Source organism: Nelumbo lutea, chromosome 4 (assembly GCF_056320005.1).
Source record: "Nelumbo lutea isolate HS-2025 chromosome 4, American lotus-T2T, whole genome shotgun sequence".
Classification (NCBI taxonomy): Eukaryota; Viridiplantae; Streptophyta; class Magnoliopsida; order Proteales; family Nelumbonaceae; genus Nelumbo; species Nelumbo lutea.
Genome location: NC_142687.1, coordinates 52,051,494 through 52,071,091, shown reverse-complemented (window position 1 = coordinate 52,071,091; position 19,598 = coordinate 52,051,494). Strand labels below are relative to the sequence as shown.

The following is a 19,598-nucleotide window of genomic DNA, read 5'->3' as shown; positions in this document are numbered from 1 at the left end:
ACTGAATGGGAACGGTGCAAAACTGGGCTTTTGGCATTCGTAGTGCATTGTGGGGCCCGTGATATTACTACATTTGTCCGAGGATGCGGCAGATTTAGAAAGGAATAACTCCGCTCACCTGGGAGCTTGTGCACGGTTACCAAGGGAGGAAAGTTGCATACACCGTTTTTTCAAGTCTGAAAGAATTAATGGAGGGGAGCAAGATAGTGAGTGCATAAAGATTAAAGCGAACAAGAAGCAAACGGGTGCGATCATACCAGCACTAATGCACCGGATCCCATCAGGACTCCGAAGTTAAGCGTGCTTGGGCGAGAGTAGTAATAGGATGGGTGACCTCCTGGGAAGTCCTCGTGTTGCACCCCAATTTTATTAATATTTTATTTTTGATATACTATTTGCAAATTCCATATGTCGTTTCGGCGAGACAACTGGAAACAACGAGCCGGATACTCGGACCATTTGCGGCACGACCGTCATTAACGAATGGGAACGGTGCAAAACCTGGCTTTTGGCATTCGTCCTGCATTGTGGGCCCTGCGATATTACTGCATTTATCCGGGGATGCGGCAGATCTAGAAAGGAATAACTCCTCTCACCTGGGAGTTTGTGCATGGTTACCAAGGGAGGAAAGTTGCATACACCGTTTTTTCAAATCTGAAGGAATTAATGAAGGGGAGCAAGACAGGGAGTGCATAAAGATTTCAGCGATTAAGATGCAAACGGGTGCGATCATACCAGCACTAATGCACCAGATACAATCAGAACTCCGAAGTTAAGCGTGCTTGGGCGCCAGTAGTACTAGGATGGGTAAACTCCTGGGAAGTCCTCGTGTTGCACCCCAATTTTATTAATATTTTATTTTTGATATACTATTTGCAAATTCCATATGTCGTTTCGGCGAGACAACTGGAAACAACGTGCCGGATACTCGAACCATTTGCGGCACGACCGTCATTACTGAATGGGAACGGTGCAAAACTGGGCTTTTGGCATTCGTAGTGCATTGTGGGCCCCGCGATATTACTACATTTATCCGGGGATGCGGCAGATCTAGAAAGGAATAACTCCGCTCAACTGGGAGCTTGTGCACGGTTACCAAGGGAGGAAATTTGGATACACCGTTTTCTCAAATCTGAAAGGATTAATGGAGGGGAGCAAGATAGTGAGTGCATAAAGATTAAAGCGAACAAGAAGCAAACGGGTGCGATCATACCAGCACTAATGCACCGGATCCCATCAGGACTCCGAAGTTAAGCGTGCTTGGGCGAGAGTAGTAATAGGATGGGTGACCTCCTGGGAAGTCCTCGTGTTGCACCCCAATTTTATTAATATTTTATTTTTGATATACTATTTGCAAATTCTATATGTCGTTTCGGCGAGACAACTGGAAACAACGTGCCGGATACTCGGACCATTTGCGGCACGACCGTCATTACTGAATGGGAACGGTGCAAAACTGGGCTTTAGGCATTCGTCGTGCATTGTGGGCCCCGTGATATTACTACATTTATCCGAGGATGCGGCAGATATACAAAAGGAATAACTCCGCTCACCTGGGAGCTTGTGCACGGTTACCAAGGGAGGAAAGTTGCATAAACCGTTTTTTCAAGTCTGAAAGAATTAATGGAGGGGAGCAAGATAGTGAGTGCATAAAGATTAAAGCGAACAAGAAGCAAACGGGTGCGATCATACCAGCACTAATGCACCGGATCCCATCAGAACTCCGAAGTTAAGCGTGCTTGGGCGAGAGTAGTACTAGGATGGGTGACCTCCTGGGAAGTCCTCGTGTTGCACCCCAATTTTATTAATATTTTATTTTTGATATACTATTTGCAAATTCCATATGTCGTTTCGGCGAGACAACTTGAAACAACGAGCCGGATATTCGGACCATTTGCGGCACGACCGTCATTAACGAATGGGAACGGTGCAAAACCGGGCTTTTGGCATTCGTCCTGCATTGTGGGCCCCACGATATTACTACATTTATCCGGGGATGCGGCAGATCTAGAAAGGAATAACTCCGCTCACCTGTGAGTTTGTGCATGGTTACCAAGGGAGGAAAGTTGCATACACCGTTTTTTCAAATCTGAAGGAATTAATGAAGGGGAGCAAGACAGGGAGTGCATAAAGATTTCAGCGAACAAGATGCAAACGGTTGCGATCATACCAGCACTAATGCACCGGATACAATCAGTACTCCGAAGTTAAGCGTGCTTGGGCGACAGTAGTACTAGGATGGGTAACCTCCTGGGAAGTCCTCGTGTTGCACCCCAATTTTATTAATATTTTATTTTTGATATACTATTTGCAAATTCCATATGTCGTTTCGGCGAGACAACTGGAAACAACGTGCCGGATACTCGGACCATTTGCGGCACGACCGTCATTACTGAATGGGAACGGTGCAAAACTAGGCTTTTGGCATTCGTCGTGCATTGTGGGCCCCGCGATATTACTACATTTATCCGGGGATGCGGCAGATCTAGAAAGGAATAACTCCGCTCAGCTGGGAGCTTGTGCACGGTTACCAAGGGAGGAAAGTTGCATACACCGTTTTTTCAAGTCTGAAAGAATTAATGGAGGGGAGCAAGATAGTGAGTGCATAAAGATTAAAGCGAACAAGAAGAAAACCGGTGCGATTATACCAGCACTAATGCACCGGATCCCATCAGAACTCCGAAGTCAAGCGTGCTTGGGCGAGAGTAGTACTAGGATGGGTGACCTCCTGGGAAGTCCTCGTGTTGCAACCCAATTTTATTAATATTTTATTTTTGATATACTATTTGCAAATTCCATATGTCGTTTCGGCGAGACAACTGGAAACAACGTGCCTGATACTCGGACCATTTGCGGCACGACCGTCATTACTGAATGGGAACGGTGCAAAACCTTTCTTTTGGCATTAGTCGTGCATTGTGGGCCCCGTGATATTACTACATTTATCCGGGGCAGCGACAGATCTAGAAAGGACTAACTCCGCTCACCTGGGAGCTTGTGCACGGTTACCAAGGGAGGAAAGTTGCATACACCATTTTTTCAAGTCTAAAATAATTAATGGAGGGGAGCAAGATACTGATTGCATAAAGATTAAAGCGAACAAGAAGCAAACGGGTGCGATCATACCAGCACTAATGCACCGGATCCCATCAGAACTCCGAAGTTAAGCGTGCTTGGGCGAGAGTAGTACTAGGATGGGTGACCTCCTGGGAAGTCCTCGTGTTGCACCCCAATTTTATTAATATTTTATTTTTGATATACTATTTGCAAATTCCATATGTCGTTTCGGCGAGACAACTGGAAACAACGTGCCGGATACTCGGACCATTTGCGGAACGACCGTCATTACTGAATGGGAACGGTGCAAAACCGGGCTTTTGGCATTCGTCGTGCATTGTGGGCCCCGCGATATTACTACATTTATCCGGGGATGCGGCAGATCTAGAAAGGAATAACTCCGCTCACCTGGGAGCTTGTGCACGGTAACCAAGGGTGGAAAGTTTTATACACCGTTTTTTCAAATCTGAAAGAATTAACGGAGGGGATTAAGATAATGAGTGCATAAAGATTAAAGCGAACAAGAAGCAAACGGGTGCTATCATACCAGCACTAATGCACCGTATCCCATCAGAACTCCGAAGTTAAGCGTGCTTGGGCGAGAGTAGTATTAGGATGGGTGACCTCCTGGGAACTCCTCGTGTTGCACCCCAATTTTATTAATATTTTATTTTTGATATACTATTTGCAAATTCCATATGTCGTTTCGGCGAGACAACAGGAAACAACGTGCCGGATACTCGGACCATTTGCGGAACGACTGTCATTACTGAATGGGAACGGTGCAAAACCGGGCTTTTAGCATTCGTCGTGCATTGTGGGCCCCGCGATATTACTACATTTATCCGGGGATGCGGCAGATCTAGAAAGGAATAACTCCGCTCACCTGGGAGCTTGTGCACGGTAACCAAGGGAGGAAAGTTGCATATACCGTTTTTTCAAATCTGAAAGAATTAACGGAGGGGAGCAAGATAATGAGTGCATAAAGATTAAAGCGAACAAGAAGCAAACGGGTGCTATCATACCAGCACTAATGCACCGTATCCCATCAGAACTCCGAAGTTAAGCGTGCTTGGGCGAGAGTAGTACTAGGATGGGTGACCTCCTGGGAAGTCCTCGTGTTGCACCCCAATTTTATTAATATTTTATTTTTGATATACTATTTGCAAATTCCATATGTCGTTTCGGCGAGACAACTGGAAACAACGTGCCGGATACTCGGACCATTTGCGGAACGACCGTCATTACTGAATGGGAACGGTGCAAAACCGGGCTTTTGGCATTCGTCGTGCATTGTGGGCCCCGCGATATTACTACATTTATCCGGGGATGCGGCAGATCTAGAAAGGAATAACTCCGCTCACCTGGGAGCTTGTGCACGGTCACCAAGGGAGGAAAGTTGCATACACCGTTTTTTCAAATCTGAAAGAATTAACGGAGGGGAGCAAGATAATGAGTGCATAAAAATTAAAGCGAACAAGAAGCAAACGGGTGCGATCATACCAGCACTAATGCACCGGATCCCATCAGAACTCCGAAGTTAAGCGTGCTTGGGCGAGAGTAGTACTAGGATGGGTGACCTCCTCGGAAGTCCTCGTGTTGCACCCCAATTTTATTAATATTTTATTTTTGATATAGTATTTGCAAATTCCATATGTCGTTTCGGCGAGACAACTGGAAACAACGTGCCGGATACTCGGACCATTTGCGGAACGACCGTCAATACTGAATGGGAACGGTGCAAAACCGGGCTTTTGGCATTCGTCGTGCATTGTGGGCCCCGCGATATTACTACATTTATCCGGGGATGCGGCAGATCTAGAAAGGAATAACTCCGCTCACCTGGGAGCTTGTGCACGGTAACCAAGGGAGGAAAGTTGCATATACCGTTTTTTCAAATCTGAAAGAATTAACGGAGGGGAGCAAGATAATGAGTGCATAAAGATTAAAACGAACAAGAAGCAAACGGGTGCGATCATACCAGCACTAATGCACCGGATCCCATCAGAACTCCGAAGTTAAGCGTGCTTGGGCGAGAGTAGTACTAGGATGGGTGACCTCCTGGGAAGTCCTCGTGTTGCACCCCAATTTTATTAATATTTTATTTTTGATATACTATTTGCAAATTCCATATGTCGTTTCGGCGAGACAACTGGAAACAACGTGCCGGATACTCGGACCATTTGCGGAACGACCGTCATTACTGAATGGGAACGGTGCAAAACCGGGCTTTTGGCATTCGTCGTGCATTGTGGGCCCCGCGATATTACTACATTTATCCGGGGATGCGGCAGATCTAGAAAGGAATAACTCCGCTCACCTGGGAGCTTGTGCACGGTCACCAAGGGAGGAAAGTTGCATACACCGTTTTTTCAAATCTGAAAGAATTAACGGAGGGGAGCAAGATAATGAGTGCATAAAGATTAAAGCGAACTAGAAGCAAACGGGTGCGATCATACCAGCACTAATGCACCGGATCCCATCAGAACTCCGAAGTTAAGCGTGCTTGGGCGAGAGTAGTACTAGGATGGGTGACCTCCTGGGAAGTCCTCGTGTTGCACCCCAATTTTATTAATATTTTATTTTTGATATACTATTTGCAAATTCCATATGTCGTTTCGGCGAGACAACTGGAAACAACGTGCCGGATACTCGGACCATTTGCGGAACGACCGTCATTACTGAATGGGAATGGTGCAAAACCGGGCTTTTGGCATTCGTCGTGCATTGTGGGCCCCGCGATATTACTACATTTATCCGGGGATGCGGCAGATCTAGAAAGGAATAACTCCGCTCACCTGGGAGCTTGTGCACGGTAACCAAGGGAGGAAAGTTGCATATACCGTTTTTTCAAATCTGAAAGAATTAACGGAGGGGAGCAAGATAATGAGTGCATAAAGATTAAAACGAACTAGAAGCAAACGGGTGCGATCATACCAGCACTAATGCACCGGATCCCATCAGAACTCCGAAGTTAAGCGTGCTTGGGCGAGAGTAGTACTAGGATGGGTGACCTCCTGGGAAGTCCTCGTGTTGCACCCCAATTTTATTAATATTTTATTTTTGATATACTATTTGCAAATTCCATATGTCGTTTCGTCGAGACAACTGGAAACAACGTGCCGGATACTCGGACCATTTTCGGAACGACCGTCATTACTGAATGGGAACGGTGCAAAACCGGGCTTTTGGCATTCGTCGTGCATTGTGGGCCCCGCGATATTACTACATTTATCCGGGGATGCGGCAGATCTAGAAAGGAATAACTCCGCTCACCTGGGAGCTTGTGCACGGTTACCAAGGGAGGAAAGTTGCATACACCGTTTTTTCAAGTCTGAAAGAATTAATGGAGGGGAGCAAGATAGTGAGTGCATAAAGATTAAAGCGAACAAGAAGAAAACGGGTGCGATCATACCAGCACTAATGCACCGGATCCCATCAGAACTCCGAAATTAAGCATGCTTGGGCGAGAGTAGTACTAGGATGGGTGACCTCCTGGGAAGTCCTCGTGTTGCACCCCAATTTTATTAATATTTTATTTTTGATATACTATTTGCAAATTCCATATGTCGTTTCGGCGAGACAACTGGAAACAACGTGCCGGATACTCGGACCATTTGCGGAACGACCGTCATTACTGAATGGGAATGGTGCAAAACCGGGCTTTTGGCATTCGTCGTGCATTGTGGGCCCCGTGATATTACTACATTTATCCGGGGATGCGGCAGATCTAGAAAGGAATAACTCCGCTCACCTGGGAGCTTGTGCACGGTAACCAAGGGAGGAAAGTTGCATATACCGTTTTTTCAAATCTGAAAGAATTAACGGAGGGGAGCAAGATAATGAGTGCATAAAGATTAAAACGAACAAGAAGCAAACGGGTGCGATCATACCAGCACTAATGCACCGGATCCCATCAGAACTCCGAAGTTAAGCGTGCTTGGGCGAGAGTAGTACTAGGATGGGTGACCTCCTGGGAAGTCCTCGTGTTGCACCCCAATTTTATTAATATTTTATTTTTGATATACTATTTGCAAATTCCATATGTCGTTTCGGCGAGACAACTGGAAACAACGTGCCGGATACTCGGACCATTTGCGGATCGACCGTCATTACTGAATGGGAACGGTGCAAAACCGGGCTTTTGGCATTCGTCGTGCATTGTGGGCCCCGCGATATTACTACATTTATCCGGGGATGCGGCAGATCTAGAAAGGAATAACTCCGCTCACCTGGGAGCTTGTGCACGGTAACCAAGGGAGGAAAGTTGCATATACCGTTTTTTCAAATCTGAAAGAATTAACGGAGGGGAGCAAGATAATGAGTGCATAAAGATTAAAACGAACAAGAAGCAAACGGGTGCGATCATACCAGCACTAATGCACCGGATCCCATCAGAACTCCGAAGTTAAGCGTGCTTGGGCGAGAGTAGTACTAGGATGGGTGACCTCCTGGGAAGTCCTCGTGTTGCACCCCAATTTTATTAATATTTTATTTTTGATATACTATTTGCAAATTCCATATGTCGTTTCGGCGAGACAACTGGAAACAACGTGCCGGATACTCGGACCATTTGCGGAACGACCGTCATTACTGAATGGGAACGGTGCAAAACCGGGCTTTTGGCATTCGTCGTGCATTGTGGGCCCCGCGATATTACTACATTTATCCGGGGATGCGGCAGATCTAGAAAGGAATAACTCCGCTCACCTGGGAGCTTGTGCACGGTCACCAAGGGAGGAAAGTTGCATACACCGTTTTTTCAAATCTGAAAGAATTAACGGAGGGGAGCAAGATAATGAGTGCATAAAGATTAAAGCGAACAAGAAGCAAACGGGTGCGATCATACCAGCACTAATGCACCGAATCCCATCAGAACTCCGAAGTTAAGCGTGCTTGGGCGAGAGTAGTACTAGGATGGGTGACCTCCTGGGAAGTCCTCGTGTTGCACCCCAATTTTATTAATATTTTATTTTTGATATATTATTTGCAAATTCCATATGTCGTTTCGGCGAGACAACTGGAAACAACGTGCCGGATACTCGGACCATTTGCGGAACGACCGTCATTACTGAATGGGAATGGTGCAAAACCGGGCTTTTGGCATTCGTCGTGCATTGTGGGCCCCGCGATATTACTACATTTATCCGGGGATGCGGCAGATCTAGAAAGGAATAACTCCGCTCACCTGGGAGCTTGTGCACGGTAACCAAGGGAGGAAAGTTGCATATACCGTTTTTTCAAATCTGAAAGAATTAACGGAGGGGAGCAAGATAATGAGTGCATAAAGATTAAAACGAACTAGAAGCAAACGGGTGCGATCATACCAGCACTAATGCACCGGATCCCATCAGAACTCCGAAGTTAAGCGTGCTTGGGCGAGAGTAGTACTAGGATGGGTGACCTCCTGGGAAGTCCTCGTGTTGCACCCCAATTTTATTAATATTTTATTTTTGATATACTATTTGCAAATTCCATATGTCGTTTCGTCGAGACAACTGGAAACAACGTGCCGGATACTCGGACCATTTTCGGAACGACCGTCATTACTGAATGGGAACGGTGCAAAACCGGGCTTTTGGCATTCGTCGTGCATTGTGGGCCCCGCGATATTACTACATTTATCCGGGGATGCGGCAGATCTAGAAAGGAATAACTCCGCTCACCTGGGAGCTTGTGCACGGTTACCAAGGGAGGAAAGTTGCATACACCGTTTTTTCAAGTCTGAAAGAATTAATGGAGGGGAGCAAGATAGTGAGTGCATAAAGATTAAAGCGAACAAGAAGAAAACGGGTGCGATCATACCAGCACTAATGCACCGGATCCCATCAGAACTCCGAAATTAAGCGTGCTTGGGCGAGAGTAGTACTAGGATGGGTGACCTCCTGGGAAGTCCTCGTGTTGCACCCCAATTTTATTAATATTTTATTTTTGATATACTATTTGCAAATTCCATATGTCGTTTCGGCGAGACAACTGGAAACAACGTGCCGGATACTCGGACCATTTGCGGAACGACCGTCATTACTGAATGGGAATGGTGCAAAACCGGGCTTTTGGCATTCGTCGTGCATTGTGGGCCCCGTGATATTACTACATTTATCCGGGGATGCGGCAGATCTAGAAAGGAATAACTCCGCTCACCTGGGAGCTTGTGCACGGTAACCAAGGGAGGAAAGTTGCATATACCGTTTTTTCAAATCTGAAAGAATTAACGGAGGGGAGCAAGATAATGAGTGCATAAAGATTAAAACGAACAAGAAGCAAACGGGTGCGATCATACCAGCACTAATGCACCGGATCCCATCAGAACTCCGAAGTTAAGCGTGCTTGGGCGAGAGTAGTACTAGGATGGGTGACCTCCTGGGAAGTCCTCGTGTTGCACCCCAATTTTATTAATATTTTATTTTTGATATACTATTTGCAAATTCCATATGTCGTTTCGGCGAGACAACTGGAAACAACGTGCCGGATACTCGGACCATTTGCGGATCGACCGTCATTACTGAATGGGAACGGTGCAAAACCGGGCTTTTGGCATTCGTCGTGCATTGTGGGCCCCGCGATATTACTACATTTATCCGGGGATGCGGCAGATCTAGAAAGGAATAACTCCGCTCACCTGGGAGCTTGTGCACGGTCACCAAGGGAGGAAAGTTGTATACACCGTTTTTTCAAATCTGAAAGAATTAACGGAGGGGAGCAAGATAATGAGTGCATAAAGATTAAAGCGAACAAGAAGCAAATAGGTGCGATCATACCAGTACTAATGCACCGGATCCCATCAGAACTCCGAAGTTAAGCGTGCTTGGGCGAGAGTAGTAATAGGATGGGTGACCTCCTGGGAAGTCCTCGTGTTGCACCCCAATTTTATTAATATTTTATTTTTGATATACTATTTGCAAATTCCATATGTCGTTTCGGCGAGACAACAGGAAACAACGTGCCGGATACTCGGACCATTTGCGGAACGACTGTCATTACTGAATGGGAACGGTGCAAAACCGGGCTTTTGGCATTCGTCGTGCATTGTGGGCCCCGCGATATTACTACATTTATCCGGGGATGCGGCAGATCTAGAAAGGAATAACTCCGCTCACCTGGGAGCTTGTGCACGGTAACCAAGGGAGGAAAGTTGCATATACCGTTTTTTCAAATCTGAAAGAATTAACGGAGGGGAGCAAGATAATGAGTGCATAAAGATTAAAACGAACAAGAAGCAAACGGGTGCGATCATACCAGCACTAATGCACCGGATCCCATCAGAACTCCGAAGTTAAGCGTGCTTGGGCGAGAGTAGTACTAGGATGGGTGACCTCCTGGGAAGTCCTCGTGTTGCACCCCAATTTTATTAATATTTTATTTTTGATATACTATTTGCAAATTCCATATGTCGTTTCGGCGAGACAACTGGAAACAACGTGCCGGATACTCGGACCATTTGCGGAACGACCGTCATTACTGAATGGGAACGGTGCAAAATCGGGCTTTTGGCATTCGTCGTGCATTGTGGGCCCCGCGATATTACTACATTTATCCGGGGATGCGGCAGATCTAGAAAGGAATAACTCCGCTCACCTGGGAGCTTGTGCACGGTAACCAAGGGAGGAAAGTTTTATACACCGTTTTTTCAAATCTGAAAGAATTAACGGAGGGGATTAAGATAATGAGTGCATAAAGATTAAAGCGAACAAGAAGCAAACGGGTGCTATCATACCAGCACTAATGCACCGTATCCCATCAGAACTCCGAAGTTAAGCGTGCTTGGGCGAGAGTAGTATTAGGATGGGTGACCTCCTGGGAACTCCTCGTGTTGCACCCCAATTTTATTAATATTTTATTTTTGATATACTATTTGCAAATTCCATATGTCGTTTCGGCGAGACAACTGGAAACAACGTGCCGGATACTCGGACCATTTGCGGAACGACCGTCATTACTGAATGGGAACGGTGCAAAACCGGGCTTTTGGCATTCGTCGTGCATTGTGGGCCCTGCGATATTACTACATTTATCCGGGGATGCGGCAGATCTAGAAAGGAATAACTCCGCTCACCTGGGAGCTTGTGCACGGTAACCAAGGGAGGAAAGTTTTATACACCGTTTTTTCAAATCTGAAAGAATTAACGGAGGGGAGCAAGATAATGAGGGCATAAAGATTAAAGCGAACAAGAAGCAAACGGGTGCTATCATACCAGCACTAATGCACCGTATCCCATCAGAACTCCGAAGTTAAGCGTGCTTGGGCGAGAGTAGTATTAGGATGGGTGACCTCCTGGGAAGTCCTCGTGTTGCACCCCAATTTTATTAATATTTTATTTTTGATATACTATTTGCAAATTCCATATGTCGTTTCGGCGAGACAACTGGAAACAACGTGCCGGATACTCGGACCATTTGCGGAACGACCGTCATTACTGAATGGGAACGGTGCAAAACCGTGCTTTTGGCATTCGTCGTGCATTGTGGGCCCCGCGATATTACTACATTTATCCGGGGATGCGGCAGATCTAGAAAGGAATAACTCCGCTCACCTGGGAGCTTGTGCACGGTAACCAAGGGAGGAAAGTTGCATATACCGTTTTTTCAAATCTGAAAGAATTAACGGAGGGGAGCAAGATAGTGAGTGCATAAAGATTAAAACGAACAAGAAACAAACGGGTGCGATCATACCAGCACTAATGCACCGGATCCCATCAGAACTCCGAAGTTAAGCGTGCTTGGGCGAGAGTAGTACTAGGATGGGTGACCTCCTGGGAAGTCCTCGTGTTGCACCCCAATTTTATTAATATTTTATTTTTGATATACTATTTGCAAATTCCATATGTCGTTTCGGCGAGACAACTGGAAACAACGTGCCGGATACTCGGACCATTTGCGGAACGACCGTCATTACTGAATGGGAACGGTGCCAAACCGGGCTTTTGGCATTCGTCGTGCATTGTGGGCCCCGCGATATTACTACATTTATCCGGGGATGCGGCAGATCTAGAAAGGAATAACTCCGCTCACCTGGGAGCTTGTGCACGGTCACCAAGGGAGGAAAGTTGCATACACCGTTTTTTCAAATCTGAAAGAATTAACGGAGGGGAGCAAGATAATGAGTGCATAAAGATTAAAGCGAACAAGAAGCAAACGGGTGCGATCATACCAGCACTAATGCACCGGATCCCATCAGAACTCCGAAGTTAAGCGTGCTTGGGCGAGAGTAGTACTAGGATGGGTGACCTCCTGGGAAGTCCTCGTGTTGCACCCCAATTTTATTAATATTTTATTTTTGATATACTATTTGCAAATTCCATATGTCGTTTCGGCGAGACAACTGGAAACAACGTGCCGGATACTCGGACCATTTGCGGAACGACCGTCATTACTGAATGGGAACGGTGCAAAACCGGGCTTTTGGCATTCGTCGTGCATTGTGGGCCCCGCGATATTACTACATTTATCCGGGGATGCGGCAGATCTAGAAAGGAATAACTCCGCTCACCTGGGAGCTTGTGCACGGTAACCAAGGGAGGAAAGTTGCATATACCGTTTTTTCAAATCTGAAAGAATTAACGGAGGGGAGCAAGATAATGAGTGCATAAAGATTAAAACGAACTAGAAGCAAACGGGTGCGATCATACCAGCACTAATGCACCGGATCCCATCAGAACTCCGAAGTTAAGCGTGCTTGGGCGAGAGTAGTACTAGGATGGGTGACCTCCTGGGAAGTCCTCGTGTTGCACCCCAATTTTATTAATATTTTATTTTTGATATACTATTTGCAAATTCCATATGTCGTTTCGGCGAGACAACTGGAAACAACGTGCCGGATACTCGGACCATTTGCGGAACGACCGTCATTACTGAATGGGAACGGTGCAAAACCGGGCTTTTGGCATTCGTCGTGCATTGTGGGCCCCGCGATATTACTACATTTATCCGGGGATGCGGCAGATCTAGAAAGGAATAACTCCGCTCACCTGGGAGCTTGTGCACGGTAACCAAGGGAGGAAAGTTTTATACACCGTTTTTTCAAATCTGAAAGAATTAACGGAGGGGATTAAGATAATGAGTGCATAAAGATTAAAGCGAACAAGAAGCAAACGGGTGCTATCATACCAGCACTAATGCACCGTATCCCATCAGAACTCCGAAGTTAAGCGTGCTTGGGCGAGAGTAGTATTAGGATGGGTGACCTCCTGGGAACTCCTCGTGTTGCACCCCAATTTTATTAATATTTTATTTTTGATATACTATTTGCAAATTCCATATGTCGTTTCGGCGAGACAACTGGAAACAACGTGCCGGATACTCGGACCATTTGCGGAACGACCGTCATTACTGAATGGGAACGGTGCAAAACCGGGCTTTTGGCATTCGTCGTGCATTGTGGGCCCCGCGATATTACTACATTTATCCGGGGATGCGGCAGATCTAGAAAGGAATAACTCCGCTCACCTGGGAGCTTGTGCACGGTAACCAAGGGAGGAAAGTTTTATACACCGTTTTTTCAAATCTGAAAGAATTAACGGAGGGGAGCAAGATAATGAGTGCATAAAGATTAAAGCGAACAAGAAGCAAACGGGTGCTATCATACCAGCACTAATGCACCGTATCCCATCAGCACTCTGAAGTTAAGCGTGCTTGGGCGAGAGTAGTACTAGGATGGGTGACCTCCTGGGAAGTCCTCGTGTTGCACCCCAATTTTATTAATATTTTATTTTTGATATACTATTTGCAAATTCCATATGTCGTTTCGGCGAGACAACTGGAAACAACGTGCCGGATACTCGGACCATTTGCGGAACGACCGTCATTACTGAATGGGAACGGTGCAAAACCGTGCTTTTGGCATTCGTCGTGCATTGTGGGCCCCGCGATATTACTACATTTATCCGGGGATGCGGCAGATCTAGAAAGGAATAACTCCGCTCACCTGGGAGCTTGTGCACGGTAACCAAGGGAGGAAAGTTGCATATACCGTTTTTTCAAATCTGAAAGAATTAACGGAGGGGAGCAAGATAATGAGTGCATAAAGATTAAAACGAACAAGAAGCAAACGGGTGCGATCATACCAGCACTAATGCACCGGATCCCATCAGAACTCCGAAGTTAAGCGTGCTTGGGCGAGAGTAGTACTAGGATGGGTGACCTCCTGGGAAGTCCTCGTGTTGCACCCCAATTTTATTAATATTTTATTTTTGATATACTATTTGCAAATTCCATATGTCGTTTCGGCGAGACAACTGGAAACAACGTGCCGGATACTCGGACCATTTGCGGAACGACCGTCATTACTGAATGGGAACGGTGCAAAACCGGGCTTTTGGCATTCGTCGTGCATTGTGGGCCCCGCGATATTACTACATTTATCCGGGGATGCGGCAGATCTAGAAAGGAATAACTCCGCTCACCTGGGAGCTTGTGCACGGTCACCAAGGGAGGAAAGTTGCATACACCGTTTTTTCAAATCTGAAAGAATTAACGGAGGGGAGCAAGATAATGAGTGCATAAAGATTAAAGCGAACAAGAAGCAAACGGGTGCGATCATACCAGCACTAATGCACCGGATCCCATCAGAACTCCGAAGTTAAGCGTGCTTGGGCGAGAGTAGTACTAGGATGGGTGACCTCCTGGGAAGTCCTCGTGTTGCACCCCAATTTTATTAATATTTTATTTTTGATATACTATTTGCAAATTCCATATGTCGTTTCGGCGAGACAACTGGAAACAACGTGCCGGATACTCGGACCATTTGCGGAACGACCGTCATTACTGAATGGGAACGGTGCAAAACCGGGCTTTTGGCATTCGTCGTGCATTGTGGGCCCCGCGATATTACTACATTTATCCGGGGATGCGGCAGATCTAGAAAGGAATAACTCCGCTCACCTGGGAGCTTGTGCACAGTAACCAAGGGAGGAAAGTTGCATATACCGTTTTTTCAAATCTGAAAGAATTAACGGAGGGGAGCAAGATAATGAGTGCATAAAGATTAACACGAACTAGAAGCAAACGGGTGCGATCATACCAGCACTAATGCACCGGATCCCATCAGAACTCCGAAGTTAAGCGTGCTTGGGCGAGAGTAGTACTAGGATGGGTGACCTCCTGGGAAGTCCTCGTGTTGCACCCCAATTTTATTAATATTTTATTTTTGATATACTATTTGCAAATTCCATATGTCGTTTCGGCGAGACAACTGGAAACAACGTGCCGGATACTCGGACCATTTTCGGAACGACCGTCATTACTGAATGGGAACGGTGCAAAACCGGGCTTTTGGCATTCGTCGTGCATTGTGGGCCCCGCGATATTACTACATTTATCCGGGGATGCGGCAGATCTAGAAAGGAATAACTCCGCTCACCTGGGAGCTTGTGCACGGTTACCAAGGGAGGAAAGTTGCATACACCATTTTTTCAAGTCTGAAAGAATTAATGGAGGGGAGCAAGATAGTGAGTGCATAAAGATTAAAGCGAACAAGAAGAAAACGGGTGCGATCATACCAGCACTAATGCACCGGATCCCATCAGAACTCCGAAATTAAGCGTGCTTGGGCGAGAGTAGTACTAGGATGGGTGACCTCCTGGGAAGTCCTCGTGTTGCACCCCAATTTTATTAATATTTTATTTTTGATATACTATTTGCAAATTCCATATGTCGTTTCGGCGAGACAACTGGAAACAACGTGCCGGATACTCGGACCATTTGCGGAACGACCGTCATTACTGAATGGGAATGGTGCAAAACCGGGCTTTTGGCATTCGTCGTGCATTGTGGGCCCCGTGATATTACTACATTTATCCGGGGATGCGGCAGATCTAGAAAGGAATAACTCCGCTCACCTGGGAGCTTGTGCACGGTAACCAAGGGAGGAAAGTTGCATATACCGTTTTTTCAAATCCGAAAGAATTAACGGAGGGGAGCAAGATAATGAGTGCATAAAGATTAAAACGAACAAGAAGCAAACGGGTGCGATCATACCAGCACTAATGCACCGGATCCCATCAGAACTCCGAAGTTAAGCGTGCTTGGGCGAGAGTAGTACTAGGATGGGTGACCTCCTGGGAAGTCCTCGTGTTGCACCCCAATTTTATTAATATTTTATTTTTGATATACTATTTGCAAATTCCATATGTCGTTTCGGCGAGACAACTGGAAACAACGTGTCGGATACTCGGACCATTTGCGGAACGACCGTCATTACTGAATGGGAACGGTGCAAAACCGGGCTTTTGGCATTCGTCGTGCATTGTGGGCCCCGCGATATTACTACATTTATCCGGGGATGCGGCAGATCTAGAAAGGAATAACTCCGCTCACCTGGGAGCTTGTGCACGGTCACCAAGGGAGGAAAGTTGTATACACCGTTTTTTCAAATCTGAAAGAATTAACGGAGGGGAGCAAGATAATGAGTGCATAAAGATTAAGGCGAACAAGAAGCAAATAGGTGCGATCATACCAGCACTAATGCACCGGATCCCATCAGAACTCCGAAGTTAAGCGTGCTTGGGCGAGAGTAGTACTAGGATGGGTGACCTCCTGGGAAGTCCTCGTGTTGCACCCCAATTTTATTAATATTTTATTTTTGATATAATATTTGCAAATTCCATATGTCGTTTCGGCGAGACAACAGGAAACAACGTGCCGGATACTCGGACCATTTGCGGAACGACTGTCATTACTGAATGGGAACGGTGCAAAACCGGGCTTTTGGCATTCGTCGTGCATTGTGGGCCCCGCGATATTACTACATTTATCCGGGGATGCGGCAGATCTAGAAAGGAATAACTCCGCTCACCTGGGAGCTTGTGCACGGTTACCAAGGGAGGAAAGTTGCATACACCATTTTTTCAAGTCTGAAAGAATTAATGGAGGGGAGCAAGATAGTGAGTGCATAAAGATTAAAGCGAACAAGAAGAAAACGGGTGCGATCATACCAGCACTAATGCACCGGATCCCATCAGAACTCCGAAATTAAGCGTGCTTGGGCGAGAGTAGTACTAGGATGGGTGACCTCCTGGGAAGTCCTCGTGTTGCACCCCAATTTTATTAATATTTTATTTTTGATATACTATTTGCAAATTCCATATGTCGTTTCGGCGAGACAACTGGAAACAACGTGCCGGATACTCGGACCATTTGCGGAACGACCGTCATTACGGAATGGGAACGGTGCAAAACCGGGCTTTTGGCATTCGTCGTGCATTGTGGGCCCCGCGATATTACTACATTTATCCGGGGATGCGGCAGATCTAGAAAGGAATAACTCCGCTCACCTGGGAGCTTGTGCACGGTTACCAAGGGAGGAAAGTTGCATACACCGTTTTTTCAAGTCTGAAAGAATTAATGGAGGGGAGCAAGATAGTGAGTGCATAAAGATTAAAGCGAACAAGAAGAAAACGGGTGCGATCATACCAGCACTAATGCACCGGATCCCATCAGAACTCCGAAATTAAGCGTGCTTGGGCGAGAGTAGTACTAGGATGGGTGACCTCCTGGGAAATCCTCGTGTTGCACCCCAATTTTATTAATATTTTATTTTTGATATACTATTTGCAAATTCCATATGTCGTTTCGGTGAGACAACTGGAAACAACGAGCCGGATACTCGGACCATTTGCGGCACGACCGTCATTAACGAATGGGAACGGTGCAAAACCGGGCTTTTGGCATTCGTCGTGCATTGTGGGCCCCGCGATATTACAACATTTATCCGGGGATGCGGCAGATCTTCTAAGGAATAACTCCGCTCACCTGGGAGCTTGTGCACGGTTACCAAGGGAGGAAATTTGCATACACCGTTTTTTCAAATCTGAAAGGATTAATGGAGGGGAGCAAGATAGTGAGTGCATAAAGATTAAAATGAACAAGAAGCAAACGGGTGCGATCATACCAGCACTAATGCACCCGATCCCATCAGAACTCCGAAGTTAAGCGTGCTTGGGCGAGAGTGGTACTAGGATGGGTGACCTCCTGGGAAATCCTCGTGTTGCACCCCAATTTTATTAATATTTTATTTTTGATATACTATTTGCAAATTCCATATGTCGTTTCGGTGAGACAACTGGAAACAACGAGCCGGATGCTCGGACCATTTGCGGCACGACCGTCATTAACGAATGGGAACGGTGCAAAACCTGGCCTTTGGCATTCGTCCTGCATTGTGGGCCTCGCGATATTACTGCATTTATCCGGGGATGCGGCAGATCTAGAAAGGAATAACTCCGCTCACCTGGGAGTTTGTGCATGGTTACCAAGGGAGGAAAGTTGCATACACCGTTTTTTCAAATCTGAAGGAATTAATGAAGGGGAGCAAGACAGGGAGTGCATAAAGATTTCAGCGAACAAGATGCAAACGGGTGCGATCATACCAGCACTAATGCACCAGATACAATCAGTACTCGGAAGTTAAGCGTGCTTGGGCGACAGTAGTACTAGGATGGGTAACCTCCTGGGAAGTCCTCGTGTTGCACCCCAATTTTATTAATATTTTATTTTTGATATACTATTTGCAAATTCCATATGTCGTTTCGGCGAGACAACTGGAAACAACGTGCCGGATACTCGGACCATTTGCGGCACGACCGTCATTACTAAATGGGAACGGTACAAAACTGGGCTTTTGGCATTCGTAGTGCATTGTGGGCCCCGCGATATTACTATATTTATCCGGGGATGCGGCAGATCTAGAAAGGAATAACTCCGCTCAGCTGGGAGCTTGTGCACGGTTACCAAGGGAGGAAATTTGCATACACCGTTTTTTCAAATCTGAAAGGATTAATGGAGGGGAGCAAGATAGTGAGTGCATAAAGATTAAAGCGAACAAGAAGCAAACGGGTGCGATCATACCAGCACTAATGCACCGGATCCCATCAGGACTCCGAAGTTAAGCGTGCTTGGGCGAGAGTAGTAATAGGATGGGTGACCTCCTGGGAAGTCCTCGTGTTGCACCCCAATTTTATTAATATTTTATTTTTGATATACTATTTGCAAATTCCATATGTCGTTTCGGCGAGACAACTGGAAACAACGAGCCGGATATTCGGACCATTTGCGGCACGACCGTCATTACTGAATGGGAACGGTGCAAAACTGGGCTTTTGGCATTCGTCGTGCATTGTGGGCCCCGCGATATTACTACATTTATCCGGGGATGCGGCAGATCTAGAAAGGAATAACTCCGCTCAGCTGGGAGCTTGTGCACGGTTACCAAGGGAGGAAAGTTGCATACACCGTTTTTTCAAGTCTGAAAGAATTAATGGAGGGGAGCAAGATAGTGAGTGCATAAAGATTAAAGCGAACAAGAAGAAAACCGGTGCGATCATACCAGCACTAATGCACCGGATCCCATCAGAACTCCGAAGTCAAGCGTGCTTGGGCGAGAGTAGTACTAGGATGGGTGACCTCCTGGGAAGTCCTCGTGTTGCAACCCAATTTTATTAATATTTTATTTTTGATATACTATTTGCAAATTCCATATGTCGTTTCGGCGAGACAACTGGAAACAACGTGCCTGATACTCGGACCATTTGCGGCACGACCGTCAT

General features: G+C 46.2%; 37 non-coding genes and 4 pseudogenes across 37 annotated transcripts; all 41 read left to right on the top strand.

Moving 5' to 3' along the window:
* The first annotated feature begins 243 nt into the window (after positions 1 to 243).
* LOC148858247 (5S ribosomal RNA) lies at positions 244 to 362 on the top strand. Its single transcript, XR_016096946.1, has one exon. It is a non-coding gene; the product is annotated as a 5S ribosomal RNA (ribosomal RNA).
* Positions 363 to 721: 359 nt separating this feature from the next.
* Positions 722 to 840, top strand: LOC148858246 (5S ribosomal RNA; annotated as a pseudogene).
* Positions 841 to 1,199: 359 nt separating this feature from the next.
* LOC148858245 (5S ribosomal RNA) lies at positions 1,200 to 1,318 on the top strand. The gene has a single exon (XR_016096945.1). It is a non-coding gene; the product is annotated as a 5S ribosomal RNA (ribosomal RNA).
* Positions 1,319 to 1,678: 360 nt separating this feature from the next.
* LOC148858244 (5S ribosomal RNA) lies at positions 1,679 to 1,797 on the top strand. Its single transcript, XR_016095755.1, has one exon. It is a non-coding gene; the product is annotated as a 5S ribosomal RNA (ribosomal RNA).
* Positions 1,798 to 2,156: 359 nt separating this feature from the next.
* On the top strand, positions 2,157 to 2,275 carry LOC148858243 (5S ribosomal RNA; annotated as a pseudogene).
* Positions 2,276 to 2,634: 359 nt separating this feature from the next.
* On the top strand, positions 2,635 to 2,753 carry LOC148858242 (5S ribosomal RNA). Its single transcript, XR_016097602.1, has one exon. It is a non-coding gene; the product is annotated as a 5S ribosomal RNA (ribosomal RNA).
* A 359-nt stretch (positions 2,754 to 3,112) lies between these two features.
* Positions 3,113 to 3,231, top strand: LOC148858241 (5S ribosomal RNA). Its single transcript, XR_016095744.1, has one exon. It is a non-coding gene; the product is annotated as a 5S ribosomal RNA (ribosomal RNA).
* Positions 3,232 to 3,590: 359 nt separating this feature from the next.
* On the top strand, positions 3,591 to 3,709 carry LOC148858240 (5S ribosomal RNA). Its single transcript, XR_016097993.1, has one exon. It is a non-coding gene; the product is annotated as a 5S ribosomal RNA (ribosomal RNA).
* Positions 3,710 to 4,068: 359 nt separating this feature from the next.
* On the top strand, positions 4,069 to 4,187 carry LOC148858239 (5S ribosomal RNA). Its single transcript, XR_016097525.1, has one exon. It is a non-coding gene; the product is annotated as a 5S ribosomal RNA (ribosomal RNA).
* A 359-nt stretch (positions 4,188 to 4,546) lies between these two features.
* LOC148858238 (5S ribosomal RNA) lies at positions 4,547 to 4,665 on the top strand. Its single transcript, XR_016096214.1, has one exon. It is a non-coding gene; the product is annotated as a 5S ribosomal RNA (ribosomal RNA).
* A 359-nt stretch (positions 4,666 to 5,024) lies between these two features.
* LOC148858237 (5S ribosomal RNA) lies at positions 5,025 to 5,143 on the top strand. Its single transcript, XR_016095732.1, has one exon. It is a non-coding gene; the product is annotated as a 5S ribosomal RNA (ribosomal RNA).
* Positions 5,144 to 5,502: 359 nt separating this feature from the next.
* LOC148858236 (5S ribosomal RNA) lies at positions 5,503 to 5,621 on the top strand. The gene has a single exon (XR_016095720.1). It is a non-coding gene; the product is annotated as a 5S ribosomal RNA (ribosomal RNA).
* Positions 5,622 to 5,980: 359 nt separating this feature from the next.
* LOC148858235 (5S ribosomal RNA) lies at positions 5,981 to 6,099 on the top strand. Its single transcript, XR_016095708.1, has one exon. It is a non-coding gene; the product is annotated as a 5S ribosomal RNA (ribosomal RNA).
* A 359-nt stretch (positions 6,100 to 6,458) lies between these two features.
* LOC148858234 (5S ribosomal RNA) lies at positions 6,459 to 6,577 on the top strand. Its single transcript, XR_016097100.1, has one exon. It is a non-coding gene; the product is annotated as a 5S ribosomal RNA (ribosomal RNA).
* Positions 6,578 to 6,936: 359 nt separating this feature from the next.
* Positions 6,937 to 7,055, top strand: LOC148858233 (5S ribosomal RNA). Its single transcript, XR_016095697.1, has one exon. It is a non-coding gene; the product is annotated as a 5S ribosomal RNA (ribosomal RNA).
* Positions 7,056 to 7,414: 359 nt separating this feature from the next.
* Positions 7,415 to 7,533, top strand: LOC148858232 (5S ribosomal RNA). The gene has a single exon (XR_016095686.1). It is a non-coding gene; the product is annotated as a 5S ribosomal RNA (ribosomal RNA).
* A 359-nt stretch (positions 7,534 to 7,892) lies between these two features.
* LOC148858231 (5S ribosomal RNA) lies at positions 7,893 to 8,011 on the top strand. The gene has a single exon (XR_016096563.1). It is a non-coding gene; the product is annotated as a 5S ribosomal RNA (ribosomal RNA).
* A 359-nt stretch (positions 8,012 to 8,370) lies between these two features.
* Positions 8,371 to 8,489, top strand: LOC148858230 (5S ribosomal RNA). Its single transcript, XR_016095675.1, has one exon. It is a non-coding gene; the product is annotated as a 5S ribosomal RNA (ribosomal RNA).
* A 359-nt stretch (positions 8,490 to 8,848) lies between these two features.
* LOC148858229 (5S ribosomal RNA) lies at positions 8,849 to 8,967 on the top strand. Its single transcript, XR_016096319.1, has one exon. It is a non-coding gene; the product is annotated as a 5S ribosomal RNA (ribosomal RNA).
* Positions 8,968 to 9,326: 359 nt separating this feature from the next.
* Positions 9,327 to 9,445, top strand: LOC148858228 (5S ribosomal RNA). Its single transcript, XR_016095664.1, has one exon. It is a non-coding gene; the product is annotated as a 5S ribosomal RNA (ribosomal RNA).
* Positions 9,446 to 9,804: 359 nt separating this feature from the next.
* On the top strand, positions 9,805 to 9,923 carry LOC148858227 (5S ribosomal RNA). The gene has a single exon (XR_016097368.1). It is a non-coding gene; the product is annotated as a 5S ribosomal RNA (ribosomal RNA).
* Positions 9,924 to 10,282: 359 nt separating this feature from the next.
* On the top strand, positions 10,283 to 10,401 carry LOC148858226 (5S ribosomal RNA). The gene has a single exon (XR_016095651.1). It is a non-coding gene; the product is annotated as a 5S ribosomal RNA (ribosomal RNA).
* Positions 10,402 to 10,760: 359 nt separating this feature from the next.
* Positions 10,761 to 10,879, top strand: LOC148858225 (5S ribosomal RNA). The gene has a single exon (XR_016097992.1). It is a non-coding gene; the product is annotated as a 5S ribosomal RNA (ribosomal RNA).
* A 359-nt stretch (positions 10,880 to 11,238) lies between these two features.
* Positions 11,239 to 11,357, top strand: LOC148858224 (5S ribosomal RNA). The gene has a single exon (XR_016098023.1). It is a non-coding gene; the product is annotated as a 5S ribosomal RNA (ribosomal RNA).
* Positions 11,358 to 11,716: 359 nt separating this feature from the next.
* On the top strand, positions 11,717 to 11,835 carry LOC148858223 (5S ribosomal RNA). The gene has a single exon (XR_016095640.1). It is a non-coding gene; the product is annotated as a 5S ribosomal RNA (ribosomal RNA).
* Positions 11,836 to 12,194: 359 nt separating this feature from the next.
* On the top strand, positions 12,195 to 12,313 carry LOC148858222 (5S ribosomal RNA). Its single transcript, XR_016095629.1, has one exon. It is a non-coding gene; the product is annotated as a 5S ribosomal RNA (ribosomal RNA).
* A 359-nt stretch (positions 12,314 to 12,672) lies between these two features.
* LOC148858221 (5S ribosomal RNA) lies at positions 12,673 to 12,791 on the top strand. Its single transcript, XR_016095618.1, has one exon. It is a non-coding gene; the product is annotated as a 5S ribosomal RNA (ribosomal RNA).
* A 359-nt stretch (positions 12,792 to 13,150) lies between these two features.
* LOC148858220 (5S ribosomal RNA) lies at positions 13,151 to 13,269 on the top strand. The gene has a single exon (XR_016097990.1). It is a non-coding gene; the product is annotated as a 5S ribosomal RNA (ribosomal RNA).
* Positions 13,270 to 13,628: 359 nt separating this feature from the next.
* LOC148858219 (5S ribosomal RNA) lies at positions 13,629 to 13,747 on the top strand (annotated as a pseudogene).
* A 359-nt stretch (positions 13,748 to 14,106) lies between these two features.
* LOC148858218 (5S ribosomal RNA) lies at positions 14,107 to 14,225 on the top strand. Its single transcript, XR_016095607.1, has one exon. It is a non-coding gene; the product is annotated as a 5S ribosomal RNA (ribosomal RNA).
* Positions 14,226 to 14,584: 359 nt separating this feature from the next.
* Positions 14,585 to 14,703, top strand: LOC148858217 (5S ribosomal RNA). Its single transcript, XR_016095596.1, has one exon. It is a non-coding gene; the product is annotated as a 5S ribosomal RNA (ribosomal RNA).
* A 359-nt stretch (positions 14,704 to 15,062) lies between these two features.
* LOC148858216 (5S ribosomal RNA) lies at positions 15,063 to 15,181 on the top strand. Its single transcript, XR_016095585.1, has one exon. It is a non-coding gene; the product is annotated as a 5S ribosomal RNA (ribosomal RNA).
* A 359-nt stretch (positions 15,182 to 15,540) lies between these two features.
* On the top strand, positions 15,541 to 15,659 carry LOC148858215 (5S ribosomal RNA). The gene has a single exon (XR_016096318.1). It is a non-coding gene; the product is annotated as a 5S ribosomal RNA (ribosomal RNA).
* A 359-nt stretch (positions 15,660 to 16,018) lies between these two features.
* LOC148858214 (5S ribosomal RNA) lies at positions 16,019 to 16,137 on the top strand. The gene has a single exon (XR_016095574.1). It is a non-coding gene; the product is annotated as a 5S ribosomal RNA (ribosomal RNA).
* A 359-nt stretch (positions 16,138 to 16,496) lies between these two features.
* Positions 16,497 to 16,615, top strand: LOC148858213 (5S ribosomal RNA). The gene has a single exon (XR_016095990.1). It is a non-coding gene; the product is annotated as a 5S ribosomal RNA (ribosomal RNA).
* A 359-nt stretch (positions 16,616 to 16,974) lies between these two features.
* Positions 16,975 to 17,093, top strand: LOC148858212 (5S ribosomal RNA). The gene has a single exon (XR_016096317.1). It is a non-coding gene; the product is annotated as a 5S ribosomal RNA (ribosomal RNA).
* A 359-nt stretch (positions 17,094 to 17,452) lies between these two features.
* LOC148858211 (5S ribosomal RNA) lies at positions 17,453 to 17,571 on the top strand. Its single transcript, XR_016096245.1, has one exon. It is a non-coding gene; the product is annotated as a 5S ribosomal RNA (ribosomal RNA).
* Positions 17,572 to 17,930: 359 nt separating this feature from the next.
* Positions 17,931 to 18,049, top strand: LOC148858210 (5S ribosomal RNA). The gene has a single exon (XR_016097059.1). It is a non-coding gene; the product is annotated as a 5S ribosomal RNA (ribosomal RNA).
* A 359-nt stretch (positions 18,050 to 18,408) lies between these two features.
* Positions 18,409 to 18,527, top strand: LOC148858209 (5S ribosomal RNA; annotated as a pseudogene).
* Positions 18,528 to 18,886: 359 nt separating this feature from the next.
* Positions 18,887 to 19,005, top strand: LOC148858208 (5S ribosomal RNA). The gene has a single exon (XR_016096944.1). It is a non-coding gene; the product is annotated as a 5S ribosomal RNA (ribosomal RNA).
* Positions 19,006 to 19,364: 359 nt separating this feature from the next.
* Positions 19,365 to 19,483, top strand: LOC148858207 (5S ribosomal RNA). The gene has a single exon (XR_016097285.1). It is a non-coding gene; the product is annotated as a 5S ribosomal RNA (ribosomal RNA).
* Positions 19,484 to 19,598: the final 115 nt, after the last annotated feature.